A 12,919-nucleotide genomic window follows, 5' to 3' on the forward strand; every position below is an offset into this window, starting at 1 on the left:
CGGCACCCAGCGGGGCACAGAGCGCCCGGCAACGGCGCGCACGGGGCTGGGGCGGAGAGCGCTTCCAGAGGCTTCTCTGAACCGGCCTCCGAGCAAATCCCTTCGCGGGAGACAGAGCTGCTCCCACGCTCCTTTTGGAACTTCAGTTTGTTTTGTTGTTTTGTTTGGGTTTTTTTAAACCCCATTGGTTAAAAAAAAAGTCCAAACAGAATTAATTGTCGCGAACTCCATGAGCACGCTTAGAGCCAAGTGTTACCGACACTCTCACGCCTCACAGCATCGAAACGCCACCAGTGACAGGACTGGAACTCCTCCAGGTACAGGAATAGCCCCAGATAAGGTGCTGGGGTTTCACTTGCACTTCAAATTAGCAGCGTGATCTTGTAATGTTTTAGCTGTCTCGGCCTTTGCTTTTATTCAGTTTGGAAACATAATTGGGACATGCTTTAAAGTTGTTTCCAGATGTTTTGTTTTACTAAAAAAAGGGAAAAGGAGAAAAAAATTGTTAAAAATATTCCAATAATCAATAAATCAGCTGTAACCTTTGTAAAAAAAAAATGAAATCTCCTTTTCCCCTGTAGAGTCTGTTCCTGTTACACAGTGCTTTCATGGACAACTTTAATTCTCCTCAATAAGGGGAAAACTGCTGTGATTCTGTTAAAATCTGTGATGACTTTTGGAGTGTCATTTCTCCAACAAGATCCTGCCTAGCACCTCCCAATAGCACCTGTCACAGGTAGGAGTGCCCTTACACAGGGAAAATAGAAGTACAGACTTCTGCAGCAGGGCTGCACAAAAGCTGGGTAACCAGGGCTTTAGTATAGGTTGGCTGCATGTTTGGTAAAGCTCAGTACAAACCTTAGTACAGCCGTGCTTTTACAGATAGTGAGTTTACAGAGTTTTTTGGGAACAAGCTCCTTTGAAGCACACAAGCCAGTGCTTGTTATTCCTGCCAAAAACTTGGGTGTTAGCCAGATCCCTTTCTGGTATCAATCTTATCAGATATCTAAGCAAACCAAGATGTGACTCTGTGCAATCACCTGCATCAGGACTAGAAAGTTTGGGGAGTCAAAAGCAGTGCTTAATTTGTTGATGAAACCCCTCTGGTCTGGATCTGCTACGTGCTCCAGCACGGTTGGTGCAACTTTGGCAGCAGCAATTAGTTACAAAGTGAACCAATTATGCTGGGTAGACTTTGCACGTAGCAGCTCAAACAGATCTTGAATCCTTCCTGATAAACGGGTAAAATACATGTTTAATAGGTTGTGTGGATCAATAGGGCAATATGCTAGCTACAGTATAGATAGAAAGGAATGTTTTGTGCTGGTTTTTCCATTTTGTCCAAATAGATACGGCAGCTCTTTTAAAAAGACACAGCTCGAAATTCCTGCCCAAAGTCAATTTCATTTATGTGTACTAATATTTCATTATTACTTCGAAATAGTTTATTTTGTTAAAAGTTCTGCTAAGAATTTTCAGTATCTGGAGCTATTTGTCTTTTGAACGAAATAAATATATATTAGCACCACTACCTCATTTTCATTTTGTCTGTGACATTTTGATCTACTGTCCCCTCATAATAAGCCCCTGTAAAACTCCTTCATATTTTAAGTTAGACTTTTTAGTCTACATGCTTTTAACTTATTCATGGACAGAGAAAAAGGGAAACAGTGTTCTGTTCCATCTGGGGCCTTTCTTCCCAGAGCTTAGGATGCTCTGGAGCTGAGCAGTCTCATTAGGGTTAATTTGATACAAGCTGAAGTGGCTCACTGGCTTGCAGGCTCAGCAGCCTAGGTAGTGCATGAACGAATTGCTGACCAAGTTCAAGTAGAACATTAAAAATGAGAATAAAAGATTAAATCTCACTTTCTTTCAGCGCAGCTTGTAGTACTTGAGTGTGTTTGTTAGGCTAAATAATGTCAAATTTGGTAAATTGTTTCATTGAAGGTGAGCAATAGAAAACCATTCAGCTGTTTTATGTAAGACAGTGGTTTAAACTATATCTTGTACTACTCAAGGACTGGATAAGGTAAAATATCCAGTGAGCTTGGTGGCTTGAAGATGACACAGTGCATTGAGTTAATACTTCTGTGGGAGTGAGATTTTGCTCCTAAGTCACAACTTTCATCTCAGAGTCTACCTGCCTATATTTGAAGCCAGGGATCTTTTTTTCCTATGTACATAATTTATCTGATTTTTATCTGATCACTCCCTCTGTATCCTAAGGTCTTTCTGACCTTATTTCTAATGGTGTCCCTCATCCTTAGTACTCTGAATATTTTTATGTATTGGCAAACTATCACATCTCATTGCTCCTCTCCCTTTCCAGATTGTTGCTGAACAAAAAGAAGTCAGTATATAAACTACTAAAGAACTCCACTGATGACTTCCCTTCACACCTTTCCTTACAATCCTTTTGCCAGTTATTCATCCATACAAGGACATTATTTCATACCCCTCTTATTTTGAAATTACAATCCCAGTATAATAAATTATGCAGAGGCAGAAAGATCAAAATCTGCCATACTGATCATGCCTACACATGTTGATTTCTAAAACTCTCAATTTCTCCAAAAAATCAAGAAACATCAAATATTTGATTTTTCTAGTGAAGTGGCAGGTGCTAACATGGTACAATAAAACCTAGGAGTTCATAAGAGTTTCAATTCATCTAAGCCTTTTACGTTGTAGAAGTTTTGATTACTCATTGAATTCACAGGAACCTGGTTTTAATGGCTGGTGAAGTTCTTCATAATTAAAGACCAGTAAATAATTTACTTAAGGCACGTAAGATGTCATTAACATTCTATACCATATGCCATGTGTAACAAGCACATCAGTACTTAGCACTACGCTGTTATTGGTGCCATGGAACCTGACCCTGTGTGAGGTTGCTTTTTTTTGTAGTTCTTTCAGACTAGATTAAATATGTGAGAAAAGTTGCCATTTTTTTTTATTTTTGACCCAACACAGGTTGCCAAATTAATATGTAAACAGACCTATTATGTAGTAACTGGGAGTGGGTAAGTGAACAAAGACTTCACTAGTTTTGTCCTTTTTAATCACTCTGTAAGTAACTGTGATTTCAGTGAAACTGAAAATAATTTTGATGCAGAAATGTTTGATTGTTCAAAACTGATAGTCACTGTAATACTTTGTTTCATTCAAGGGTGGTTTTGGTTCACTTTTCAAACCATTTAAGATGTACCATGTGTTAAACTTAAAACCTTTAGGGAGTTGTAGTGGGGAAAAACATATGACATGCCTTTTTTCTTTTATGTCTTTTCTTCTTGTTGAAGTGTTACATTTACTGTAACACTTTTTCACATTTAGTGAAATTCTCATCATGTCCTGGTTATGGTCAGCTTCCCTGCCTCAGAACTGGAAGATTTAGAGCAGAGTGTTTTCATTAGATTTAGAAACTAATTTGAATTCAGTATAATAACTTCAGCCTTAAACCTCCATCTATTCAAGCATACACAAACTGGAGTCCAGCTGCCTGGAGTCAAATGTAAGCTGAGAGCGTGGGACAGACGGAGGAAATGCAGGTGATAAACAAATCTTCCTCCTTTGCTTTTCTAGTCGATTTGCAAATCCAGTCAAAAATGTAAGGGGTCCATTCAAAAACCATATTTTACATTTAGTTTTTCTAGGTTATTTAATTTTATTTTCAAAGATAATGGCCAAATGAGTCCAAAAGTTGCTAATGGCTACTGAATGATCAACTCTTCACTGGAAAGCTTGCCCAGATATGTTTTATGCTTAAAAACTGAGATTTTATTTAATTTTTATCTCATTACACTTGCAAGAAATCTTGTATTAGGCTTTATAATAAGGGGGAAAAAAGTCTGTTTTGCTATGGAATGTTATAAATTTATCTCATTCGCTCTTCTGACCAATTATTTTGCAGCTGGGAGGACTGGAACTCAGAATAACATGGAACAACTAACAGGAATTGGCTTGAAACTAACAAATGCCCTGATAGAAAACAGTAGGATAACTAAAGCATTATTTTAGCAGCTGGAAGTGTGGAGGACCAGGGAAAGCTGATGACAGGAAAGCTGTCCTGGGGTGACGTTATGATGCTTGTATATTCCCATTCATCTGTTCTGTGCCTTTAAGACCGGCTCTGAAGAGTGGAAGTTTTGTTTGGGTTTCTCTTATCAGGGACACAGAGGAAAGCGGTACATGAGGCTGTTTTTTCACTTCCAGCTTCAGCTTGCTGCTTTTGCTTGCTCTCTTTTTCTGCTCTTGCTTCTGCTCTGCTTTCTGCCTCTGCTTATTAGCTAGTTCTAGCTAAACAGTCCACATTGCTTCCTGGACTGTTTCTCCTCTCCTGTTTCTATGACCATCTCGAACCTGCTCTGGACTGGGACCTGGGAACACTGAAGGTTCGGCTGCAGCAGCTGCCCCAGCGCCGGAGGGACTGAGAACAGAGCAACCACCCGCCCCCGAAAGAGACTTTCTGATTTTGTCATCTTTCTCAAAGCGGTGTCATCGGGTATTGTTCATTTTGTGTGCTGGGGGGTGCGGGGCCAGTCAAATAAACAGGTTCTTTCCACCTCTCTCCGAGGAATTTTTTCCCGAACCGGTTGTGGGGAGGGGCCGTGTGGATTTCGCTTTCTGGAGGGGCCCTCCTTTGCAGATTCTTTAACAAATTTGCCCTAAACCAGGACAAAAGCTCAGGAAGAAATCTGAAGATCAGGCACCAGAATAGTTGATGCTAATAAGATCTGTAGGAACTTGAAAAAAAAAATGGAAGAATATGTGCTGCTTCAGGGATAATAGGAGTAAGAGACAGAGGAAAAAGAGACAAAATTTCTAGCCAGAGGCTATCTATCAGAGAAGGAGCAGAGCAAATTAGTGGAGTTTTCAGTCACACAGGAGCAAGGGGTACAAAAATCACTGCAGTGGTAATTAACATTTTAGTCACTCATGACCTTAGCTTTCCAAGTCTTCAAATAATATTATTATTATTAACATTCTGAAAAAACACAGCAGCCAGGGTATTAATAAAACATCCCTCTACAGATACACTCTTTCATTACGTTATAGATTATGTAGAAGTATTTCTATCGTTTATTTACCAAGAATATGCAAAACTGAGTGCCTTATTTCTCATGGTTATGACCTCTAGCTAGTGTAGTAATCATTACTGCCAACATTAAGATTCAAGAGTGATTTTCTGTTCACAAATACTTTTCATAGACAGACAGGCATAAATTCCTGTTGGTATACATGGACAATTGTCAAAATAATATTGTTTAGCAAAGCTAGACTTTGACATATTCATACAAAAAACCACCCTCTTCAGATACTCTTAATATAAGTATGTATATATATATACATATATATATACATATTTTGTAATTTATATAATAATATCTAGTATAAATGTATATTAATATTGTACATCTATATTAAAATATATATTTATTGTTTATATATAACCATGGATATATATTTAAAATATTATTCCTGGAAGTTAAGAACAGGAGAGCAATTACCAGTACAAATATTTCCCTCTGTAATCTAATTACAGCTCAAATGTAAGGATTTAACATATAAGTCACCTCGGTTGCTAATGCTTATCCTTTACCAAGAAAAATAAAGCTCCTGCATACATTCCATAGAAACCATTTGTGCAAGACAATGTTAATGTTCAGTTGTGCAAATACTAATAAAATTGCAAAGAGGTCTGCCAGGAAGATAAAGGAGATACAGCACAGAGAAGTAAAGCACAGTCAGATAATTTGACACCGAAAAGCAGCAGCTATGTGGTCTGGCAAGATATGAGAGAAGACATTCTTTCACCTTTCAGGGACAAAACATTCTGGTTTTAGTGACATAAGCAGCTCCTTTAATTTTCATCTTGTACATAAGTAAGCACACCTCTGCAGAATGGAGAGCCCTGAAGCTGTACATGCATAATGAATCAAGCCTCAAAAGATTTGTTCACATCCCTACAGCTGTAAAATTAAATAATGACCTGCCTCATTAGTACATATTTTGTGGTACATGTCTAAAGTCGTGCTCAACACTTCTGTTGTCTGTTTTCTTCCTTTCTTCCATACTTAGGTTCAGAGACAATCTGAATGTCTAGGACAACTTGAGCAGATGTGAAGAAATGAAACCCTCTGTTCTTTTCCAGCACCCCTGCACAGGTAACCCTAGACACCAAAACAGATGTAGGCTCTTGACAGAATGGCTGGGGGGGGGCATTCAGCCTTTCACAACTTGCATCTACTGAGCTAAATTTAAACACTGCTACTGAGTTTAGTGATACTACTGAGTTTAGGATCATGCTTTGCCTCTGCCCAGGTAATATCCACCTGTCAGTTTTGAGATTCTTAGTTCATTGTACCCATTGTTCCAAATTAAGTTAATTCCATTCACAAGGAAATAGTAAGTATCCAGTTCTGCAGAAGGACTGGTGTTGTAGGGTTTTAGATGCTCCCTTCCCCACTCTGACATTTCACACTGTTGTTGATACCCCTCTTACTATGATGGCAGTTTCAGTTACAGAGACCACAAATTTGTGCCTGCTAGTTCTCCCTAAAATCCGAATTCACTGCTGCCTATGTCTCTCCCCTGATCTTGTCTCTGCTCTGTAAATCAAGGCCAAGGTAAATTCTAAAGAAATTCTAAGATATCTGTGGTCTAAACCAAGTGAAGACACATGCTGCTAATGCCTGCAAGCACCCACTTCACTGTGGTTAATTTTGTTGTTAGCATAATCAATGATACACCCAACAATCTTCTTGAGCTTGGTTAATTTTGTCTCCTTTTTCTGGAGGGGAATTCCAGTTTTCAAATTCCTTCCATCTGCAAATGGGTCTCCAGCCCCTTTCTTACAAAACTGGGAGTATTTGCCAGATCAAACAGCTCTTAAGGCTCTGGCTGTTTATACTGGGTACCTTGTAAGAACAGGGGTGATTTAGCAGGAGAGCCTTGCATTCCAGTAGCCTTCCCCGTGACTCACTGTTATCCAATAGCACACTTTTCAGCCCATTTTTGTGTGTCTCTTAAGAGTTTGCAATATGTGTTAGGCAGTGATATAAATAAAAACTGCAAAGCATAAAAAGACAGAGATCAGTACTCTAAGCACATGCTAAATTATTGTTGTTGTTGTTATTGTTATTATTGCAGTCCAGTAGATGTTGCAGGCAGAAAATACCATCTTTGTGAGGGTTTTCCTACTTTCTTTCCCTGCTGGAAACTAAGTAACATAGTAACCAAGAGTTGATCTCAATTGAATGTCAACATGCTGACTTTGCAACTTAAGGTACACACCTGTGTTACAGACACCTTCCTGATTAACAGCATTCATCACAGTGCCTGCATGCAATTTTCTCTGCTGATGAAGCTGATTTCTCTTTCAGAAATCTTTGGCACTCCTCTGCAGATAAGAATATTGCAGAGAAATCTGTGAGTCTAACTCTCCTTGGAATGCTGCCAACCATTTTAAGTCTCAAAATTAACTCAGCCCTATTCACAAGATCAATCACTTCTCTATCAAATGTATTTTATGTAAAGCAGATTTGTGAAGAGTGTTTTTTAAGCAATGAAATTTCATTGCAGCAATTGCGGCAGTGCATATGCATCATCAGATCATTGCCTAGGAATGAGATTGCTTGACCCATTATGCAGCCACAGCCATAAGAAATACACTGTGCTCCTGTTATTGCTTTTTACCATTTGCAACCCACTTGGTAAGTTTTTTTGAGTGAAATTGTCCATTCTTTCCCTTCTCCCTTTGTGGCAATCTTCCAGCAATAATGACAAAATAGTCTGTTAATAACAGGAATGGACAAGTTTTTTAGTATGACCATGGCATTCTCACCAATACCTGGCAGAATTGATAATGAAAAGACACATTCTTAGCCCTGGCAAGTCACAGTTGCATTTTTACCCTCTTGAACAAACAGAAATGAGAAAGTACTCCCAAACAAAGATTAAAATAATTTAATTCACTGAACAAGCAGAGGCAACATAGGCGTATTCATCAAAGCCAGGAGGATAAAGAAGAGAAACAGTGGTTTTGAATCACATTTCTGTTTTGGTATTATGCTGAAGTTCAATGTTGCTCAGGACATAACCTAAAACTAGAAACAAGTTGTCACTGTTTGCCTTCTGGTACATTTTAGATTAGTGACTTTTTTTAGACCTCTTGTCTGCAAAACAGGTAACCTGCATACCCCAGTGACTTTTAAAGCTGTCTTTATGTTGTGTAATAGAACACTGCTAGGGCTTGGAGCCTGTTCTCACAGTGCCCATCCTTTCCTCTCTTTGTATTCCTCACTTTGAGCCTGGTTTCTTTTAGGGAGTGAAGAACAGATGTGACCTGTTATAAAGTCTGGCACTTCCCTAGCCGGTATCCTGCAGTGTTTAAGTGCTCTAAGAAATGGGGCAGGCTTTAGAAAACACAGCCTTCCAACTGATTTCATGCATCTAATAATAGCATCTCAGGCATGGAACTGTGCATGTGCCTTGTGCAAGCAATCACAGTGTCAAAGTAGGCAGAGACATACAAGCTACAAATGAAGAAAAACAGTTTTATAGGCTGCTGACAGGTTTCTATTCTTTCCATGCAGGAAAGTACATCAATTCAATACTGGAATGGTCAACATGGAGATAAGAAGACAGTTTTCTTCCCCATGGTTTTAGTATAAAAGGATTTATGCAGCTTTTACTGTTCTCATTGAGGACTGGCCTGAGTCTTTCTTGCATGTGATTTTATGGCTTGTTTGCTTTTTTGCATTACTCAGTGGATGTTGGTGATAAGGTTGCAGTTTATGAGTGGTTAAATTTGTTAATATTAATAGCTAGAGATACCAAAAGCTGTTGTGCACTGCTGTGATCATATTAACTTTCCAAGCAAAATTTCCTGAACAGAAATAGCTTGTCTGTCCTAGATCAAAACAGCCATCAGGCTTCCATTTAAAATTTCACTGATTCTGCATCTGTATTCTAGTCTGGTTCAAGCCAAAGAACACTGTGTACATTAGCATTTCACAACTTAGTAATTGTTCTCAAACAGTTTGAGTTTCTGTAGAGACTGTTGGAATTTTATCTATTGCTTTTCTTAGAGAAAAAACAGTTCTATTCAAAATACTGCAAGGAAAATTAACAGGGAAATACTAAAAAAAGAATGAGAGTATAAAATCTTTTTTCCCAAATCTTTACATATATTAAATTCTTTGTGAAGCACTCATTCAGTTATGCTAGCAAAGGATACCACAACATTAATTTGCAAAATAGCATGGAAGGTAAAGCTCTTCTGTTCTTTCACTTGTTGAAACCTTCAGTGATACTGTTAATCAAATAGAAGCACTGCTGGGCCCTGAGTTTTCATCTTTTTATGTGGGTGAATGAAACACTGACTGTTTGATATCAGTGTATTTATTGGCAATTTGAAGATTTTGTTCTTCCTGACAGGGCTTCTGAATTTCCCTTTATCTGCAGAAGTATCATTGAGAGGAAAATATAGGGATGCAAGTCTAATCAACTTTTTTCCTTTCGGAAACAAGTGCTCCAATAGGTTTATATTAAAGTTACAGAAGAAGTTCTCAATTATTTAATCTTTTCTAATTTATTAAATCCCTATCTTGTTCATCCAAATCAACTCCACCTGGATTCAGCAGTGTATTATTGGTCACAGGAAGCCCTGGGCAGTCAAAATACTACTTAGCTCACGCAGTTTGAATTTAAAATATCTTTGTTACATGGAATTGCATATTTTCTAAATTTATGTGTTCAGGTGATTGCCAGTTAGAAAAACTGACAAAAATTTCTAAAACAAATGAAGAGTATTTTACTTTTTCTTGAGGATATTCACCCTGCAGATTCATACCACTTAATTAGTGCAATTTTTTCCTTGAGATGTACCAGTGAGAAGGAGAAACAATTAATAATGGTCATTTCAGTGATATTCCAGTAAGGAATCTGAACATTGTCTTCTAAACAGGCATTGGATTGCTCCTAAGAAATCTTCCAAATTTAATCTCTCAAGTTTGTGTTGGAAGTTCACAACACGAAGTCAAATGATCCATTCAGAAACTACAGCAAAAATCTCACCCTGTTTTTACAGATTTCAGTTCTGGCACTTGGCTGCTTTGGCTCAGCAGTAACCCCCTGATGATGTGAAAGCTCCCAGAATGTATGGAAAGGATATCTGTGGTGTAGGGGGCTACTCTCCTCATCTGAAAGATTTCTAGTAGTGATTTGTGTTACAATTTCAGCCAAGAGAGCAGTTAATAATAGTTTAAACCTGATCTGGTTTCATATGGTTCTGCTACTTCCTGGCACTGTTCAGATTCTTCCAGTTTACCTTGCAGAACTCAATCCACAGTGGTATCCTGATACCTAAGGAGAAGAAAATTGAAAAATACTGCCATCTATTTCTTCACATGAGAAGAATTCCAGAGGAAAAGCAATATTCCCAAATTGAACTTTGCCAGAATGTTTTTTAAATTGAACATTACAATGAAATTCTGTAACGTTACACTGAATTTACCATACAAAACATAATTTCAATAGAAGACATTGTCAATTTGGCAGTGTTTCATCAGACATCTTAGTTATCTGATTGCGTTAATCCTACATATCCAGATTCTCCTTGTTCTGGTGTTATATCTCTCCCCACTGGAATCCAAGCCCTGGAGTCAAATAAGAAAATATCCCCTACTCTTTGAACATGTTGGATCAAAGAAATGAATTACATCTCTGATCTCAGAGAACAGAAAAGCACACACTTTGGGAAGATCTTGCTCACTGTTAAGAAACCATGACTGGAGACACAGCACATGGTTAAGAGAGTTAGGGCCAACCCATAAAGTCCAGATCTCAAACTTCATCTGAATTAACTGAATTAATGTGATTTCTGGTGCTAATGCTCATTCAGTCCCACACTGAAAATTGCAGATCCAAAATTTTTGTGTTTGGAACATAATGTTTAAATACCATAAAAGTCATTAAGCTTTTCTCCAGATAAGCTTAATTTAATCACAACCTTTCTGAGCCCCTCATAACAATCTGGGTTTTTCTCCTACATTCCTGATGCATTGACATCCCTTCAACTGCTATGAAGAAACATCACCTTCAATCAAGTAAAACAGCATCATTAGCTGGTTCAGCGAACTCCTCGGGCATTCAGGCGATGTTGTGGAGTCAAGTGCTCTCTGTCAATTGTTTCACTCAGACTGCTGGGGGAAGCGGCCACCTGCAGCGTGGCGCATCCCGAAGTGGGCGCAGTACGCCAGCCTCAGGCTCCGGAGCTGCCGGGAGCATTCAGGAGCTGCAGCCCTGCAGGAGCTGCCGGCCGTGCCCTGGGGAGCGCCGCCGGTGCCCGGCTCGGCATTGCCCCCTCCCGGCCCAGCCCCGGCGCTCCCGGCCGGCATTCTGCTGGGTTCCCTCCGCTCCCGAGCGGGGGCAGCGGCTCCGGCTGCTCCAGCGCCGGGCAGCGCTGCTGGCCGGAAATTGCCGTGCAGGAAAGGATGGTGAGCAGGGAAACATGGGGCATATCCCGTCGTGTAAAGCCCGTGGGACAGTATGAAGGTGCTTTCATGTGTGTGAGGTTTGTGCATTCACATAGGACACTGCAGGTCCTCGCTGTATTTTCAAATGCTAAGGCTGAGAATCCACTGTTGCACCAGGGGACACCCTCACCCATCCACTTCATTGGCTTTATATGTTGCTGGCTGACTTTTGGGCAAAGTTCAGTATTTCTTAACTGGCATCAAGTACAAATGAGCAGTAACCTCATTTTCCTTGCCTGTGTTTCTCCATTTATCTCAATGGAGATATCTCTTCTGTATCTCTTCTGTATAACCAATAGTTGGTAGGGACATACAACATTTGTCCGTCACAAAGGTAAACCTAAGCCTAAAACATTTGTTCATTTGACAGATGGATTAGAGCTAATGCCTTTTCACCACACCTCTTGTCCTAGGATTTCTTATCACCTCTGTGTCAGATACCACTGGTGTAATGGCACCTGAACACTCTGTGGCCATATCAGTGCAAAGTCTGATGGCTTAACTTAAGCTGTTGCACAAGGCAGTTCAAGTGAGGCTGGGGGTTACTGTGCAGATGACAGAAAATGCCCACATATTTTCTTCCACCAGCAGAGCTGAGAGGGACACACATTCAGAGGGGGGCATACAGCTGGGAGCCAAATGCATTGTCAGTCTCTGGTATTTTTTTCAGTGAATACTTTGTGTATGACTTTCATCATGCTTTTCGCTGGGGGCTTAGAGCTTGGTCTTATTTAGAGTCATTCCATTTAAATATTCCTCAGCTTGCTGTGTATGAAACATTTTAACATCAAGTTTAGAAAATGCACCCTCCCCTTGCAGTTTTACAGGTGCATTTTCTATTTAAATCTCATGAATACATGAAAACACTAAAGTGCTGAGTGGTTAATATAACAAAACGAGCAGAAAAAATTATTATATATATATTTTCTTCTGTGCCTCTAGTGAATATGCCCAGCTGTACAGCAGTCAAGGAGCCATTTTAATTAGAATTTAAATTAGATTTTGTAGACTTGTGAAGAAGAAGGAGGCAAAAATGGGCCAAAAGATACTACCAACTGCAGAGAACTCATCATGCACTGGCAGTGTCCTGGTAAATAATGTTCTCTAGCATGATGACACTGGAGAACCAAGGCATTGCAAGCTCTATCACAGAAAGAGTTCTTATGTGAGGACTTCAGACCAGCAGGCATAAAGAGGGTTTCTAGATATTTGAAACTCTCAAGAAGACATGTAAGACAGGAAAACTTGAGCTATCAGCAGTGGTTTAGATTTCCTGCATCAGCAGCTTTAGATGTCATTTTCCTAGTGAAAAACTAATTTGATTAAGATTTTTGTAGTATTCTGTGTCAAAGCTAAGGATAGTTTTTGGATATTTTTTTCCT

The 12,919-nt window shown here is 39.3% G+C and overlaps 1 long non-coding RNA gene across 1 annotated transcript; it reads left to right on the plus strand.

Moving 5' to 3' along the window:
* The first annotated feature begins 5 nt into the window (after positions 1 to 5).
* Positions 6 to 11,011, plus strand: LOC113459713 (uncharacterized). Its single transcript, XR_003381212.2, has 6 exons — positions 6 to 317; positions 3,475 to 3,548; positions 3,911 to 4,501; positions 6,079 to 6,164; positions 7,582 to 7,712; positions 8,595 to 11,011. It is a non-coding gene; the product is annotated as an uncharacterized LOC113459713 (long non-coding RNA).
* Positions 11,012 to 12,919: the final 1,908 nt, after the last annotated feature.

The sequence above is a fragment of the Zonotrichia albicollis genome, chromosome 5, assembly GCF_047830755.1.
Source record: "Zonotrichia albicollis isolate bZonAlb1 chromosome 5, bZonAlb1.hap1, whole genome shotgun sequence".
NCBI lineage: Eukaryota > Metazoa > Chordata > Aves > Passeriformes > Passerellidae > Zonotrichia > Zonotrichia albicollis.